This window comes from Amblyomma maculatum, chromosome 11, assembly GCF_055883805.1.
Source record: "Amblyomma maculatum isolate TAMU_Amacu chromosome 11, ASM5588380v1, whole genome shotgun sequence".
Classification (NCBI taxonomy): Eukaryota; Metazoa; Arthropoda; class Arachnida; order Ixodida; family Ixodidae; genus Amblyomma; species Amblyomma maculatum.
This window is the reverse complement of record NC_139354.1, coordinates 5,616,497-5,634,216: the sequence shown is the minus strand read 5'-3', so window position 1 is coordinate 5,634,216 and position 17,720 is coordinate 5,616,497.

Sequence of the window (17,720 nt, the reverse complement as noted above, 5' to 3'; positions counted from 1 at the left end):
TCGGGAAGCTTTATACCGATGTAGTGTGGCCGAAATTTCAACTAAAAAATCTCAGCCTGGAAAACTCGGTGCAACGTCATCAGTGTGCACCTTTACTTTGCACGGTATTGAAATATAAAAAAGATAAAAAACTACCTTATTCGTTGCTGCATCAGCCGAAACAGGATGACAGAAGATAATAGCTCCTGAAAGACAGAACGATTTGCGTCGTTTAGGTCAGCTGCATCAGATTTTAAGAATTTCGCGATATTCAAGATTCAAATCTACATTGGCTGTAGTTAAGGCATGCAAAGTGTTTTTGCGAAAGCATTAAAACTGAGTACGTAATTTTAAATCTCGAGCTTCTCCTGACAGCACTGAACAGCTGCGGAGAAGCTCAGTAATGACGTCACGAACGGCACTATTTTCTTTGCCTTCGCCCACATCTCGCGGTGTCTTTTCTGATGCCATCAAGCAACGTTTCTAGGACTTTACTTTCGGTAGCGTATATTTTATTTCTTCAAGCCAAACGTGTCTATACGGGCAATGTACTGGTATCGTCATTCACGTCAACATACGTCCCAAACCCGTCGCTGAGAGTTGCGGAGAAGCCTGATCGCCGTCGTGATTTCAATCGCTAATTGCGGCACTGTTTGATGCTAGCGTCAAGATATTTCTCATGATAAAACCATGCGCTATGACCACTCCACATCGAGGATCTCATCGAAGTCTACAAGCGTTCCAGTTTCCCTTTAAGAATAAATTGCAGTCTATATTTCTGCGTGTCTAGCCAACACCACCTAGACTACTACAAGGCATGCGCAAGCTAATGTGACGTCATCGTAATGAGATCATACTGAAAGTCGGCTTCACCATACGCGGTTGCGTTTTTTTTTTATTCAACGCTGCTCTGGAGCTACCTCTTGAAATTTTTAGTGTTAGCGATGAAGAGAGTTATACTTGTGTTACCTGCGTTATCTAATATTGCCAGTCTTTTGAAGTATATGAGAAGTTTTATACAATCCACCTGGCATTTATTTCAATGGCAGGAATGAAGTGGCGAGGAAACTTTCACCTTCATTCAGGGTTGCTTGAATAAACATTAAGAGAGGTACAAAATTAATCTTAGAGCACATTTATTGCTAGATGGATAGATAAAGCTAAGATTGGTAGGCAGAGATATTACTCAGACCGGAGACCTTGACGACACTCGGTGTAGCTTGTCGTGAATACGAGGTCGCTTTCACGGACATGCTGGTCACAAAGCTATAACGTAAGCATAAAAGAAGCTGCTTAAGCTGGGTGCAGCGATTGCCATGAGTATATTAATGCAGCGAGCAGCTAACTTGGCTTTAAACCAGTCATTTACTACGGCAACTACGATCACGCGGCTTTGGATCCATTGGCATAGTTAGAGCGACAGTTTTGCGCACAACACCCAGACATTGTAGATACCTTGCTCGCAAGTGCCTATGCAGCACGGATTAGGAACACAGCAAACACAAGCTGAAAACACGCACACTCAGGCCGAGCCGTTCCAGATCGCCTGGCTTACGTACGCTTGCGCTCGGCACCGCCTATCTATACCCAGATCTCACTGTCGTGACGTAGGACTAGTGGAAAGGGGAACTTGCGCTGGCCTTCTCTTATACCCCTGTTACACGGTCGTTTTCAACGGCAGTTCAGTTGAGCCTCAGTTGAACGCCGTAACGGCCATGGGAACGAAACGGTGGTGGATGCGCTCACATGAGGCAACACGTTTTTGCGCCGGAGCGCTCACCTGCAGCGGAGACACGTTGCTTCTGGGGGCTGCCATCTTGCCTATTTCACGACGAAGCGGACGGAAACGGCGGCGGAACGGAGACCGGCGAGCTCCGTTGGTGTCAATCGCTGTTAGATTTTTCTAACGGCCGCTAAGGTCAACTGACGTTTTCCTTAACGGCCGTTAAAGTGCCCGTGTAAGAGGGGTCTTAGTCTAGGGGGTGTTGGTCTAGCGGTGCTCAGTATTGTAACGAAGTGTTCGCACGTTGAACTTTCTTGACGGCACGACGGCTCCGCCGCATTGAAGAAAGGGACCAGGCGATTTCGTTTGATAACACAAGTTAACTGAATTTAATAAAGATGAACTCAAACAATAATTAAAGCGAATCCAGTAGTACCAAATAAACAACTAATTCAAATTAACAACACATCAGTCCGCCAACGCGACATCTTCCGAGCAGGGGTCCCGAGCAGCAGCTCGGATGGTCGCCGTCCTCCCTTACTTGCCGCCAAAACCCCTCTGACCAACGTTGTTCAGGATTCTCCAGGCAGTGTTTGTTACCAGGCGGAAATGCGCTTATCGGAGCCAATGAGACGACTTTCTTTACAGCTGAGAAACCAATAGGACGCCGGTGCCCGCGAGGTTGTTTCCTGGCGAGCACCGCGTGAATTTCTAGAAGACGCGGCGCATCTCCGCCTGGCACCCAAACACACAAAAGGTAAACCAAAAACACATGGGCCGCAAGGACGCAGACGGCACAAAACACAAAGCTCCGTCCGTGCTCTCAGCCGTCGCCCCCAAGCCCTCAGGCGTTAACCGGTTGGGACGCGAGCTTTCAACAGCTCGCCTCCCTCACAGCCGTTAACCATTTTCCGAACGGCGTACATCGTGAATACCCCCCCAAGAAGAAGGGGAAAGCACAGCGACGCCGTGCAAAAGAAAAAAAGGACCGCTCCCCGGCTGTGCACGGGTCCGGAAAACGGCGCGCGACATAGGCATAGCTCGCTATGCGACACCTCCCCCCTATGAAAAAGAGTGTCCCACTCGGTCACAATCATGCCCGTACAAATAAACCGCAAGGAAATGCTATGAATAACTATGTACAAGGTTCAAAAATGAAATTACGTCTACTGGATAGGACCACACAACAATACCAAAATTGAATAAAATATACGCAATGCCGAAAAAACGAGAAAATATAAATGTCAGGTGAAACAGATTACAACCAGGAAGGTAGAGAAGAACACTTACACGCAATAAAACATTGGCATATCAGTCAAAATGTTACAGGGCACACTCAAAATGTCCACTTGCACGTATTCACACAAAACACAAAACATTCGGGAGTATATACAAAGTCACGGCGGATTAATTAACACTTCCGTCCGCGCTGTAATACATCTCGGTATCACTGTCATAATCGGTCCTTACTCCTTTGGGGTTGGTGCGAGTTCCCGTGGGTCTACACTGAAATGTTGATTCGGAGTATGAATATGTCTCAGTCGCACTTCCAGCAGAGGTACCGCGATCACTGTTTTTCACGGTCGAGGCCGCTACACGTTTTGGCCTTGCGGAGACACGAACACAGCGCTCAAACGCATGCACACCATCACCACGATCACCGTTTGCTGACTCGTCGTCGGCGTCCTCATCAGAAGCAAGCCGTGGATGGTAGTGTTTCAGACGTTCAGCGTTGACGACATCCCGCTTTCGGCCGGTGCGATCGATGACCTCCCAGTTATTTTCTGATACCTTCCGGAGCAGACGGAACGGCCCGTGGTATCTGTGGAGCAGTTTGGTGGTCTTTCCTTTCGATCGAGAAGGCGTCCACAGGTACACAAGGTCTCCCGGATAGAAAACAGCATCCCGTCGTTTGGAGTCGTATGCCCTTTTGTTCTTTTCTTGCCGGTCTTTCTCACGCTGAGCTACGACTTGGCGCGCCTGGCGAAGCCGGTGCACCACCTTGTGAGCATCCACTTCGTCACAGTCGTCCGGCGCGGCACCGAGGGCCGCCTCAACAGGAAGTGTTGGCTCGTGTCCGTGAAGAAGAAAAAACGGTGAAAAACCTGTCGTTTCGTGTTGCGACGAATTATAGGCGAAAAGAACATAAGGCAGGAATTCGTCCCAGTCCCGATGATGCGAGGAGACATACATGCTGAGCATGTCGGCAAGCGTGCGGTTGAAACGTTCGCACAAGCCATTGGTTTGCGGGTGGTACGCTGTTGTTTTCACGTGGTCTGTACCCATGGCTTTAAACATTTCCTCAATCAAGGAAGCAACAAAATGTTGTCCGCGGTCCGTAATGATGCGGCCTGGTGCCCCGTGGCGTAGGACGATCTCTCGCACAAAGCCCTGCGCGGCCTCAGCAGCTGTAGCCGCCGGGCATGCTACTGCTTCGACCCACTTCGTGTGGTAATCAGTCATCACGAGGATGTAGCGGTTTCCGGATTGACTCTTCGTAAATGGTCCCAAAAAGTCCATTCCAACCTGTTTAAAAGGCATTCCCACCGGTGGAAGAGGCTGGAGAAACCCGATTGGTTTGCCCGGTGGGGCTTTGCGCGTCTGGCAGTCAGGGCAAGACAGCACGTAGTTTGACACCTGCGCGAACATCTTAGGCCAGAAGTAACGCCTACGTATCTTCTCCCATGTGCGCTTGACCCCGAGGTGTCCCGCCGTGAGATCATCGTGGCAGCCCCTTAGCACCTCTGACCGCAAACATTTTGGTACAACCAGTGCGTCGTAGTCTGACTCGAAACCTTTCGCTCGCCTGTGCAACACACCGTTGATCATTCGAAAACACCGTGCCGTTTTTCTCAGTGTTCTGGCAACGGGTGAATCCGGGTTCTCCAGGTGTCCTATCACTTCCCTCATCCAAGGGTCTTCCCTCTGCTTCATGCCTACATCCACGCGACCTAGCACAAGCAGCGGTGCAAAGTTATCTTCACTAACCGGTGCCGGCTCGCGTGGCAGGCGAGAAAGGGTGTCTGCATCTGCGTTCTTCAAACCTGGGCGGTGTTTGAGAGTCAGGTCAAACTCTTGCAACAGCAGGGACCATCTCATGAGGCGTCCATTCGGATTCTTGACATTCATCAGCCATGCGAGGCTGGCTTGATCTGTGATCACGGTGAAGTTACTGCCGAATATATAAGGTCGAAACTGCCTACAGGCGTAAACGACAGCCAGACATTCCTTTTCTGTGGTGCTGTAATTAGCTTCCGCTTTGTTGAGGTGACGGCTGGCGTAGGCGATGACATGTTCCCGACCCTCGTCTTTTTGAACCAGCACAGCACCAAGACCGTAGTCACAGGCATCCGTATGGATTTCGATGGGCTTGCCTGGCTCGAATTGACGCAGAACTGGCGCCGTAGTCAGCTTCTCTTTGAGCGCTTGCATGGCCGCCTCGCATGCCGTGTCCCACTCAAACGAAACATTCTTTCTTGTCAAATTAGTCAAAGGTCGGGCGATTAGGGAGAAATCCTTGATGAAACGCCGATAATAATTGCAGATTCCCAGGAAACTCTGAACTCCTTTCTTGTTTTTTGGCGCTGGGAGCTTTTCGATCGCGGCTATTTTGTCCGGATCTGGTCTGATGTTCTCTCCAGTCAGCACGTGCCCGAGATACCTGATTTCTTGTTGCGCGAAGCTGCATTTTTCCGGCTTCAGACGCAAGTTGGCTTCATCAAGAGCGCTTAACACCTTTTCCAAGTCCTCTAGGTGAGTTTTCATGGTCTTCGAGAAAATGACAATGTCATCCAAATAGGCCAAACACACCCTCCAGAGAAGACCACTCAAAACTTTGTTGATCATCCTCTGGAATGTCGCGGGAGCATTGCACAGACCGAAAGGAACGACATTGAACTCGTACAGACCGGAGCCGCATGCGAATGCTGTCTTCGACTTGTCCTCTTCGCGGATTCCTACCTGCCAATAGCCTGAAGTGAGGTCAAGCGTCGTGAAATATCGAGAACCCTGCAGCAGATCCAAAATGTCATCGATTCGCGGTAATGGGTGCACGTCTTTCTCGGTAACCGCGTTCACCCTTCGGAAATCAATGCAGAAACGCCAACCTCCCTGCGGCTTTTTCACGAGAACGACGGGTGATGACCAGGGACTGTGCGACTCTCTGATCACTCCGTCACGAAGCATCTCTTCCACTTGCGCTTTAATGACCTCCCTCTCGAAGGGTGAGTGGCGGTACGGATGTTGACAAATGGGTGCTGAGCTGCCCGTGTTTATAGTATGCTCCGTTACGTGAGTGCGCTGAATCGGATTGTGCTCGCCGGTAAACAGGTGACGAAACTTATGAATAACGGACAAGAGCTCATCCCTCTCAGATGGCGTCAGGTGTGGCCCAGTTTGGACGTCAAAGTCCTCTGTCGCAGTGGGGTCGTGTGGCACGGCGAGTCCGAGTTGCGCCTCATGAAGTGATGTGGCCCAGCCGATCTTCGCGTCGCGATGTACCACTATCGGCAGCAAGGTAGGGTTTGCAACACGGACGATGCCGATCCCACCAACCACGTTCACGACGGTCCGCGCCACCTGCAGTCCACTTCTAAGGGTTGACTTTGGCTCGACAAGCTGAATTCCGTCTCTCGGTATGTGTACCCTTAAAATGGCTTCCGTACGAGGCTCGATGGAAACTTGGTCTTTACTTCGTGCAGTGACCACATTTGACTGTGATTGCACGCTAGTATTGAGGTGCAGCTGGTACACTTCACTCCCTATTTTTAGTTGTTTACGGAGGAAGTCAATCAGCAGGTTTGCCTGCCGGCAAAATGGGAACCCTCCTATCAACTCATAAGGGCAGTCCTTGAGGACAATGAATCTTACGCTGAATCTGGTCGATCCGAATTGAAGCACTACTTCTGTTTCTCCTACAGGTGCTAATAAGTCTCCGCTGATTCCTTTGATAAAAGCAGTGCCCTCAGTTAGTTCGACTTTTGAAGCAATTTTAGCCGCGAAGCTGGAAGAAATGATGTTTACGGAGGCGCCAGTGTCGATGAGAAGGGTGGTCTTCAAATTATTTGCCTCGACTTGGACCGTGAGGAGTTGGTCTTCGGTCATCACGCTCACAGATCGGCCAGGCTGACCACCTAAGCCCGGCCGTTCCCGTTTCCCGGATTGGGAGCCTGCTCGTCGCGCGCATTTCTCTGTTCGCGGTCCTCGTCTCTCCATCGCTGGCGACAATTCCGAGCTATGTGACCGCTTCGGTTACAGTAGTGGCATCGCGGCCGTCCGTCGTCGTCACGCGAGGTTCTCTGGGGCAATGGCGCGCGCCTACGAAAAATTTCTTCTTCCATTGTCTTTAGACGTCCGGATAATGATTCTAGAGAGGCGGCGATCGCCTTGAAATCTTGCTCACCTGCGAGCCTTTGTTGTTGACCATGGAAGGCAGCAGTGTAGGTGGGAAGTAGGTGGTGCTGCCCAGATCCCGGCACAGTCAACGGACGAGGCTCGTTGTTAGCGCTGCCAGCTGTTGGCAAGATGTCCGAACTACAAACACAGGGTCCCGTTGCCAGGTAGGTGGTGTTTGCTGCGGTGGCCGGCAGCACCCGGGAAGTGAAACCCATCAGCGCGGCCCTACTGAGGCGTTGCAGTGTCTGCAGGAAGTCGGCGCAGCTGGACGGATCGGATATTATCATCTTCTCCATTGTCGCCGGTTGCAGGCCCCGCAGCAGATGACGCAATTTGTCTTCTTCCGGCATTTTGCGGTCGACCCTGGCGCACAGCTGCAGCACATCATAAAAATATTGCTCCGGAGTCTCCGACGGCAGGTGTATTCGATTCTGCAGCCGAAGGTGAGCGATTTCCGTCGCGTGGCGGCTGCTGAAGCAGGTCTTGAGCTTCGCCGCCCAGTCACTCCACGAAATCGGCGCACCGGTAAGCAGCTGTGTGGTGTGCCACTTCTTCGCATCGCCATCAAGGGAAAGGTACAAAAATTTCACCTTTGTGTCGTCGTCCCAAGCGTTCAACGATGATACGTGCTCGTAGCAGGTCAGCCATTCCGCCACGGACTCCTCAGGGGTTCCCTTAAAAACAGGAGGAGGGATGGACATCCTCTGTTGAGAGCTCGTCATCGTAGCGAAGTCAGCTGTCGCCTGCATGTCCGGATCACTCCTGAGATGGGGGCGCATCTCCGGTAGAGCGGGGTCGTCGTTACCACGCACCTTCCACCACTTGTAACGAAGTGTTCGCACGTTGAACTTTCTTGACGGCACGACGGCTCCGCCGCATTGAAGAAAGGGACCAGGCGATTTCGTTTGATAACACAAGTTAACTGAATTTAATAAAGATGAACTCAAACAATAATTAAAGCGAATCCAGTAGTACCAAATAAACAACTAATTCAAATTAACAACACATCAGTCCGCCAACGCGACATCTTCCGAGCAGGGGTCCCGAGCAGCAGCTCGGATGGTCGCCGTCCTCCCTTACTTGCCGCCAAAACCCCTCTGACCAACGTTGTTCAGGATTCTCCAGGCAGTGTTTGTTACCAGGCGGAAATGCGCTTATCGGAGCCAATGAGACGACTTTCTTTACAGCTGAGAAACCAATAGGACGCCGGTGCCCGCGAGGTTGTTTCCTGGCGAGCACCGCGTGAATTTCTAGAAGACGCGGCGCATCTCCGCCTGGCACCCAAACACACAAAAGGTAAACCAAAAACACATGGGCCGCAAGGACGCAGACGGCACAAAACACAAAGCTCCGTCCGTGCTCTCAGCCGTCGCCCCCAAGCCCTCAGGCGTTAACCGGTTGGGACGCGAGCTTTCAACAGCTCGCCTCCCTCACAGCCGTTAACCATTTTCCGAACGGCGTACATCGTGAATACCCCCCCAAGAAGAAGGGGAAAGCACAGCGACGCCGTGCAAAAGAAAAAAAGGACCGCTCCCCGGCTGTGCACGGGTCCGGAAAACGGCGCGCGACATAGGCATAGCTCGCTATGCGACAGTATTATGAATATTTTAGAGCGCAACTCTTTGGCGCCCGTTCCTGGGTTTCGCGGCGGCGTCGGCGTCGTCGGCCTCGTAACAAGTTCCGCCCTCCTTTCAGCCCCCCAGTTCGAGCCGGCGCTTCAGCAATCGGAGCCTCGCAGAACCAAAAAGGAGGAGGGGGGTGGGGGGTGAGGGGGGGTACATTGAGCGACGAACGATGGGGGCAGGAGCGCGCGCAGCAACCGGAAAGCGCGAGGAAAGGGGGGGGGGGGGGGGGGGGGGGGTTGCCGGAGGCAGCGCTAGCAGCGGGTGACTGATGCCGCTGGCGCCACTGGCGAGTCAAGACAACGTGCTTCGTACAACGCCGTTGCCGCCATGCAGACAAAAGAGGAAGACCTCCCCCCCTTCCTGAGTGGCGGCGATGGTGCTTTCCGGTTGCCGAAACGCCGGCTCGCTAAGCGGATCAAGTTGCGTGCATCCGGTTCTCAATAGCTTCACTCGCTAGCGACATCAGTCAGTCGCTGTTATCTGTTCGTCGCGCAATGTTCCTATGGACCCTCCCGAAACCTCCCAATAACTCAATTGCTCTCTACACTTCTCCGACCACAAAGCTTCTTTCATGACAGCCAAGAACTGTTAGTTGAGTGTTTCTTAAGAAATACGTGTAAAAATTAAACAAAAAAAAGTTGTCTGTGATTGTACATGCGTGTCTTGCTCGAAATCTTTGCCTCATCTTATCGAAAAGGTGAAACAGCTGATGAGCTGCGCTCAAATTTCGCATTAGGAAGTAACGTAAACTTGGGCAATTTTTATGTTTCCTAGACACCGACAAGACAAAAACGTGGTGGAGGACGTATTTCGCCTTATTTTGAAAGCGCAGCTCTTAAGCGCCCCTTCGGCGGTTGTGCCGTGTCGCCGTTGGTGCTGTTGCCGGTAAGGACTAAGTAAAAATTTATTATAAAAAAAAAGGTGGGAGTAGGAAAAGGGGTCAGCACCTGCCTCTGAGATAATGAAGATCTGGGCAACAGAGACCCATGTCACGGCTCGGAATTGAATGTGCGGGTCACTCCTGACCTTTACTTCATTGCGCGTGTCAAGGGAGGGATCAAGCACGCGTTCTTTATTAAATTGCCATGCCCAACGGTCCCAAAATGTGTGATTTAATGATGCTAATTCACTGCAGAAGAAACAGGCTGGGCTAATTTTTGAAATATTTATTTTGAAATGATATATCAATTGACTCAGTTGAAACCTCGGCGGGGATGCAGGCATTGCGAAATCAGGGGGTAGACGAGCCGTACATGAGAGTGCTGGAAGGTATATATAGTGGCTGCATAGCAACCATAGTTCTGCATAAAGAAAGTAACAAAATTCCCATAAAGAAAGGTGTTAGGCAAGGAGACACGATCTCCCCAGTACTATTCACAGCTTGCTTAGAGGAAGTATTCAGAGACTTTGAATGGGAGCAGCTAGGGATAAGGGTAGATGGAGAATACCTCAGTAATCTGCGATTTGCTGATGACATTGCCTTGCTAAGCAACTCGGGGGATGAACTGCAAATAATGATTGGTGACCTAGACAGGAAAAGTAGAAAGGTAGGCTTGCAAACCAATATGCAGAAGACTAAGGTAATGTTCAACAGCCTCGGAAAGGAACAGCAGTTTACATTAGGTAGCGAAGTACTGGAAGTAGTAGGCGAATATGTCTACTTAGGACAGGTAGTAACCGCAGATCCCAACCATGAAAAGGAAATAACAAGAAGAATAAGATTGGGATGGAGCGTATTTGGCAAGCACTCACAGATTATGACTAGCAGCTTGCCGGTGTCGCTAAAGAGGAGAGTATATAACAGTTTCATCTTACCTGTACTTACCTATGGGGCTGAAACGTGGAGGCTAACCAAGAGAGTTCTACTTAAGTTGAGGACAACCCAGAGGGCTATGGAACGAAAAATGGTAGGGGTAACATTAAGAGATAGGAAGCGTGCAGAGTGGGTCAGAGAAATAACTCAGGTTACCGACATACTAGTGGAAATTGAGAAGAAGAAATGGGCATGGGCAAGACATGTAGTGCGAAGAGAGGATAACCGATGGTTGCTTAGGATAATAAACTGGATTCCAAAGGAAGGAAAGCGTAGCAGGGGCGGCAGAAAGTTAGGTAGGCGGATGAGGTTAAGAAGTTCGCAGGGGTCAAGTGGATGCAGCTAGCACAGAACCGGGTTAAGGGGAGAAATATGGGAGAGGCCTTCGCCCTGCAGTAGGTATAGTCAGGTTGATGATGATGATGATATCAATTAAGGAATTTGTATTGGTTTGAAGTTTTCTCGACACCACCTGTTGCTCTTTGGAGCGTGAGCTTTGGGGTAGCAGGTATGCTCTCCTCTTGAGTACCCGAGTAGTGTAATCGTAGTATGAGCGAGGAATCCTCCGAAAGGTTCCAGGTTCAACGCGACGTCCACAGATCGTCCAGGTTCTACTCGAGCGCATGTGTGGCCTGTCTCGTTATCCGGGTTGCCCGCGTGCACTGGTACCAATATTAGGCCGATTTATCTTAATTGTCGATTTAGGTCAAGGTTGAGGAGTATGTCTTGAGTGAGGCTGGAGATTCTTCCTTTGATATAATTATGTATCGCATGCTTTGAGTCGCTGACAATCATGGTGGCTCGGGTGCAGACTATATAGCCGCTGCGATGGCAGCTTCTCCCACGGCAAGCGAGATGCGGGTTGGGATGGTTTCCGACATCGATAGTTCTGCCGGTTTTCCTGTTCTGGGTTGTGTGGCCTCTGCATATAGTAAACCTATAAGAGTAGTCTTGATTACAGGCAGCGTCTACATATAAAACACCTTCAAGTTTTAGCAAACTTCCATGCAAGCCTTGCTCTTGCTTTGCGGCTTCTTTTTTGCTTATGTGGATTCATGTTCTTAATAATGGCTTGATCACGACCCATTTTCCTATGTTTGCTTGTACTGGCCCTGGGGAGATCACCATTGGTTCCCTTTCGAGGCCGAGTTTATATAAGATGGCTCTTCATGTGGGTGTAGTGCACAGCTTATAAATATGCATTGTCCGTTTTGTGCTTCTTTCAGTTGTTCAAACGTCTAGTGTATTCCGAGTGCAAGTAGCTTCTCGTTGGCTGTGTAATGAGGGAGGCCTAGAGCTGCTTTTTTACCCGACGTGGCCGTATATTGTTGACCATCCCGATATCGGTCTTAAGTAGGTTGAGGTATAAGAGTGCGTACGTTTTTCTGCTTAATACGAACGCGTTAATGATTTGGAAGAGATCGTGGCCTTTCATTCCTCTTTTTCGACTACCTACGCGCCTAATCATTATTTCTGTCTGGAGCGCAGGTCCTTTGATTGCTTCGATCGTGGTTGTCTTACTCGGTATATCAGGCATTCATGGTCCAAGAATCTTGATCTTTTGAATTTCTCTTACTTCGTTGCCTTGGGGCATTTCCGTAATCGCATGCTGTCATCTGGCTTGCTTCTTTTATAGACCAACAACTCTGATTTGCTCGTCGAGTTTTCGAGTCTAGTTTTCGTTACCTCTTCCTCAACTGCATTGGTAGTCTCCTGCGGCTTTCCGTCTATCTGTCCATTACAACCTTTATTGATTCATATAACAATATTATCGGTATACAACCCGAGCGAAATAACAGACCAGCCAAGGGAGAAACAAGATGAAAAACAAACTTTTGAAGAGGCAGAGAAAGAAAAGCCACGAGCTCTGCTCCACTCGTTCGTGGCTCTTCTTTCTAATCTTCTGAGAAATTCTCTTTCGCTCGTGAGGAAAATAGAGAGAACTGCACAGATATTTGTTACATACATGCATATTTCAAATAATTACCTCGGTATGTAGAAAACGCTTAAATTTCTGCGCTCAAATATCGCTTTAGTGAGTACCGTAATCGTCCTTTTCTTTATTTTATGTAACCATATGTAATGGTTTTCTACACTTAACGTGTACGTACAAAAACAAAATACCATCTATAAAGCCTCCGGTTCGAAAACTTGGCGCTATTGTCGCCGTTATAGTTCACCTGCTCTGTTCTAGCTATATGACACCATGTTTTTACAGCTTGCACATCGCCCCCGTTGTAGGCAATTTTACGCGGAATGCACAACATTTACCCACGCTTTTACTGTAATGTATGCATCGCGTCCTGAGTTTAAGTCGCCGAAACCACCCATTACCGTTTTACGCTTTTTTGTTCGGGAATATTCAAAAGGCTTCCGAGAAGCTATTTCCATAAGCGGCAGTCTCATTCATGCTTGACCAACGAACGGCTAAAGAGTGTCAAAAAAAGCGCAGTTCCAAACGTGGGCTTAGCATGGCTAGGCTGGGCCTCATTCTCTTTCAGCACTTCAAATATCTATGCAACGATAAAATTAAAGGCATATTTACTGCCCGCAATTCAGCGGAACCTTAAGCGAACAGCACTACTTGTTTTATCTACTTGGCCGAAATCTGTTTAGAGAAGGCCATGGATCGTTTGCAGCAATAATATGCGAGGCGTTTACACTGAAGATTTTGCCCCACTGCGTACGATGGAAGTTTATTCGACCGAAAATTCGCTGATCATGAAAGATAAAATGAACACACTTCACACGCCACACTTTCAAGGACGGATTTACGGGCAGTTTTCGCCAGTTTTATGTTGATTTAGTTAGGTTCGCAGCGATTGACACGGTTTCCAAACGGTACTCGCCCGTTTGGGTGCAGACAGGAAGAGCATAAACTCAATATTTTTTCGCACTTATTTCACGGAACATGATATTCAGATCACCAGAGTGAATCTTTTGGCATCATGCTGAGTTTTTTTTTTTTTTTTTCTTGTGGAACCTAACGGAAGGCATAAAATTATTTAATTAAATATCTCTCAATGCTAACTTCTTTCAGCTACCGACCTGTTCAGACATTAGGAGCAATTAGGTCGTAAATAAAATGACAAACTAGAATTTATATCGCGCCATAATATTTGTTGGCTGTTTATTTGCACATATTTTGCTCAAAACTACTCACGTCACGCTGAATGTCATTTCTCAGTGATGAAATGCTTTTCAGCCCTCATATAGTGGCTACCTGGTATAAAGTCGTGTATTTAGAATCATAAAAACTGAGTTGGCATTGAAGCACTTAGTGAACCAGTAACAAAAAAAAAAGGTACAGAACCACACCATCTAAAAAAAAGGCAGATATCAGTGAACCAGCAAACAAAAAGAAAATAAAGACTACTTCTCACCGTATTCTTGCTTGCTTGGCGGTGGACTGAAATACTAATGGTACTTTGAGCAGTCGGACGATACTGAAGGAGCATTTTCGAGCAAAAAGAAAGCAGAATGTGATCGGGCCGTTTGTGTTCCATTATTAAGAGCGAACTTTTTGAATATTTTTCACTTTCTTTTTTATCTTTTCTTCGAACTGATAACGGTTAGGTATTTTTCTCTCGCATGTGTGTTGACATCTATGTACCTTTTAGCATACGCCTAGTAAATTGTTATCTTGTCCTATCTTCTTGGCGAACAAAATATATTACAGCTGCGTTCACCTTCTCGTTTTGATTCAAAAATGAATGATAAGTTACACAGTCGTCAGTATACAACTCCTTCGTGTCTCACTACAGACGCCTTCCTCCTTCCCACACTCTATCATCAACCCAACAACCTTAGGCTCTGAAGACTAAACTGCAGGATTATCTTTCTGGCTGTAGTCCCTCTGTTACATGAACGATAGATGCGTATTTCTTCCTCGGCATCTGTCGACGGTGCACATGGAGCATTTCTTCGCATCTTTCAGAGAAAAAATTCTCGCGACACCACCAGATGGCTCGGCATGCATGGTCCCGTTGTCGCATTTCAACAGCTATTGCACATGCCTGAAATCAATAAACTGTTTTTCTGAAACTGTTTTCGGGAAGCTGCAAAGGGGGAGAATAAGCCCAAGACATACGACTCAAGCAGGATAGACTTCGAATCTCATTTATGCTGCATGTTTTACGATAGATGCTAACTCGCAGCTCATTTGTTATTGTTCAATGCCCTTATAGTTTACTTGTAGATGACGACAACTTCGTGCATATCGGGAGTGAAATACCACTTGCTCAACGCCGATTCCATCAAAGAAGCAGTAATGAGCAAAGAGGACCGATAGCCTAAGAAAAAAGCATTTCGTCTGAACAAAATGTAACTGCGCTGTATTATTTAATCACGAAGTCCAGCGTACCGAAGCCATGTTTTTCTTCGTTCTTATCCTTTTAATCCGACGAAATTTTCTATAGCCCTAACTCATGCTTTCAAAGCGTGAAATACGTGTTTTAATGCCATTTTTCTCACAAATTAACAAAAAAAGCTATAGAGAGGCATGCCAATAAGAAACATTTTTTGGTTCATGAATGCATCTGCAAACCAAAGGCGACGCCTCCAAGGCAACGTGCTTTTTACGTCAGTCAACTGTCTATAATGTCTGTCCGCCCCCGGAAAGACACTTCAGCCCGGTTGTTTTGCTGAAAATTGCATAGGGTCTGCAGTACTATAATGCAACACAGCTAGTGCCTGAAAATGAATTATTGGGTGCTTATGTAATTCAGCACGACCTTCTCCCTGCATGGAGATACGAGGCACAAAGCGTTAAAAAAACGTCTATATAAAATGAGCAACGTTCCCAGTGCTCAACTGTTCACAAAGGCTTGGCTGCGGAGCTTCTGAGGTGGATTATCAGGAACTACAGGCACCGTGACCGGCGAAAGAGATCACACATAGGCCAAACGAGAGGAAAAAATGTCCAAGGAGAGACACCAACTGCAGCCGCAGAACTAATGGAAGACGATGAGGTGGGAAAGGAGCGAAAGCAGGAGAGGATGGGGGCATTCTCCGCTTCGCAGGACTAGATTATGCGCTTCGCTCGAAACCAAGCGTGACTCTCCAGAGCACCCATTACCGCTTTCGAAGCAAAATTAGGTGCTCCCGAATCGATGCGACACCCTCGGGTCCGAGTCTTAGCCCATACCTATAGAAGGAGGAGAAAAAAGTGGTTGATGGAGGAAAGGGGTCGTCGGAGAGGAAACCAGGGCCGTGACTGTCCTCCTCAGGAATTATCCCACACTGCTATCAGTATGCTCAGTGAGGGAAATGATACGTAGAGAATGGTGGGCGGTAGGTCCATTGTAAGCCAAATCGAGCGAACAATCAGACGATGAACGAGAAGTCAAACGACAGGGCACTACTGCGACCTGAAGAATGGGCTGTCCTACAAAGAGTGCAACGGAAAAGAACCAATGAAGAGCAGAATGATATACGACATACTTAGTTAACCCTGGAGAGTTGAATGGCTGCCCCTGTTCATCGATTTTATTCTCTACAAATGACTTACAATGCGCTACAAAACGGATGTGCGAGCTGTGCGACGAGAACTATTTATGAACTGCGATCTCTCAAAAGAAATCAGCGCAGGTGCCGTGGTAGGGCGTATTGAGAGTTATATAAGGGCGAATGCCGCTTTCACCAACTATGAACCGACCACGTACTTTTGGGAAGTACTGGCTTGAACAGACATACCTGGGCTTCAAATTGTTGTCTTTCAACGACAACGTGTCATATGCTTCTTTATAGCGGGATCAGGGGTCCTTGTGAGTAGCCCCAACAGTGACGCCTAAACTTAACTAAAATGTGTTTCGGACATGTGCAGGGAACGGGATGCAGATCTTTGTTAAAATAGATCATCCGAGGCTCTAACTAAACATGTTATGGCTTCGATTTGACAGGCATTTCTTGAGTTATGAACAGAAGGAGCCCCAAATAATTTTTTCTGGCTTTTTCATAAGCTCTCCTGTCTGTATCCATGTTTAAAGAGCAAGACGCACATATGATGAAGATCTAATGAACGTGAAACGGTATTGGATATAAATAAATACATAAATAAATAAGTAAATAAATAAATACATAAATAAAGTCTTCCGGATAGAGAAACGCCGTAGCACTTGCCAGCCTTTTCTAAGAGTATTTCTAATGTACTCGTTGGTTATTTAGTTCCGTAGCAGCGTTCGTGCAAGGGAAAGACTACTAATTTATGTCAGTAGTTAATCAGGTATGTACATTTTCTCTATGAGGGGGCAGCCCAAGTATAATGCTTAAATGTTTGGCGACACGTCAGCCATCCAATAAGATATGACAAAGCAGAGAAGCGACATGCTCTGCTGCAGAAACACACTTCTTTACAGCTAACTTAGGAAGGTAGATATGTAGGCCAGTTGCTGATACACTTGGAAAATTAGAAACCGCTGCAGACACAGGACAGAGGGAGACGACCACACAGGGTGGTGAGCACATTCATATCTTCCAAAGAGTGACGCATGCTAGAGCTGCAAAGAGCCCACTTAAGTCCACAGTGATAACGACTGAACAAAATAAGCACGTCGCAAGCGAGAGATTATGAACACAGGCGTCGAAAGCGAACACAGAGAGAATGAATACTCAACGCGAGCAAGGGATGTCCAAATGTCACTAGCAAAGAAAATTTGCGCTAAGATTGTCCCAGAATTTTAAAGTATAAAAGGCAGCAGAAAATTGCGAAAGACTGTAGCTAGTCACAATCTAGCAAATATCAGTACAAAGACATAAACCTGAGTAAGAACTACAAATCGTCCGACAGGCTTCCAAAGGTTTATTGGTGTAACGAAATGCGGTTCCCAGAGATCGAACATGCGACCATGTCGGAGGAGAGCCAAGTCGAGAGCTGAGATGAGGCGTTTTTCGGGAATTAGCTAAGGTGGTCATAGCTGATCCGGGAAAAGGATAATGGAAGATGACCAGAAAGGTCATTTGTCTGCACCAGATGCCGTCTGGGTGATGATCACGATGATGGTGGTGTGGTGCCACAATTGCCAAAGCTCGCGCTAACTTGCAAACTGTGTACTTCGTTGAAGTCAGCACCCCGATTTGACAGAGAGTTGCCCTTTGTCTATCCAGCAAATTGCAAGTGTCTTTCAGGAGCACGCAATATTTGAGCGAATGTGTACTGTACAGGGAAGGAGTAGGTAACAAAGGAAAT